Source organism: Alligator sinensis, unplaced genomic scaffold, assembly GCF_000455745.1.
Source record: "Alligator sinensis unplaced genomic scaffold, ASM45574v1 scaffold919_1, whole genome shotgun sequence".
In the NCBI taxonomy this organism is placed as follows: Eukaryota; Metazoa; Chordata; order Crocodylia; family Alligatoridae; genus Alligator; species Alligator sinensis.
Genome location: NW_005842191.1, coordinates 547,919 through 549,196, shown reverse-complemented (window position 1 = coordinate 549,196; position 1,278 = coordinate 547,919).

Below are 1,278 nucleotides of genomic sequence, written 5' to 3'. Positions count from 1 at the left end.
ATCAATCCTCCTGCAATGATCATTGCCTGGACAGCACCTTGGGACAGAAATCATAGCGCAGGGTATCTTCTGTGCCAGCCCCATGGGGGGGTTCATGCCGTGGCCTTGACCCCATTCATAAGGCCTTTGTGGAGCTGTCGGCTTCTGGCTCCAGGAACATGGGACAGATCAGCAGGGCTGTACCGTGGCAGGGCATAGCTGAGCCTGTGTGAGCCTCTCCATAGCAAGGCCCCAAGGTTGCCGGGAGCCTGGGAATGCAGTGCTGCCTTGGGGATGGGCAGTGGGAGCACTGCCGGGACCAGCCTCATCCAGACTGCAGCAGCCTGTGAGCCTTGCCCTCTGCACTAGTCCATAGGCCACACTCTTCATCACCCCTTCACTGTGAATACCCCCACTCCCTCTTTTCCCCCAGGGTGGGGACCATACCTACTTCTGCATCAGGACAGTATCCAGCACTATGAGGCTCTGGTGTTAGCTGGGGCCTCCTGCCACTGCCCCTGTAAACATGATTAATAACAACAAGGATGCTGGGCCCATCTGGAACAGCCTCACCTGATCCTGGAGATGCTCCCTCCACCCCAATACACCCCAGGCTGGAGGCTGATGAGTGGGCAGATGAGAATAGGATGGGGTTCAACGTAGACAAATGCAGGGTGCTGCACCTTGGGAGAAGGAATCCACAGCGTACATACAGGCTGGGGAGTTCCCTTCTTGAAAGCACAGAGGCAGAAAGGGATCTTGGAGTCATTACCGACTCCAAGATGAACATGAGCTGCCAATGCCAGACCGCAGCCAGCAAGGCCAGCCATACCTTGTCATGCATCCAAAGGTGCATCTCAAGCCAGTCCAGAGAAGTGATACTCCCCCTCTATGCGACTTTGGTCAGGCTGCAGTTGGAGTACTGCGTCCAGTACTGGGTGCCGCACTTCAAAAGGGATGTGGCCAGCCTGGAGAGAGTTCAGAGGAGGGCCACCCACTTCGTGAGAGGGCAGCAGGACAGGCCCTACGAGGAGAGACTGAGAGACCTGAACCTGTTCAGCCTCGGCAAGAGGAGGCTGAGGGGGGACCTGGTGGCTGCCTACAAACTCATCTGGGGAGATCATCAGCAAATTGGCAGAGCCCTTTTCTCCCCAGCACCACCTGGGGTGACAAGGAACAATGGTAATAAGCTGAGGGAGAATAGGTTTATGTTAGAGATCAGAAGGCAATATTTTACAGTTAGGGTGGCCAAAATCTGGAACCAACTTCCCAGGGAAGTGGTTCTCGCCCCTACCTTGG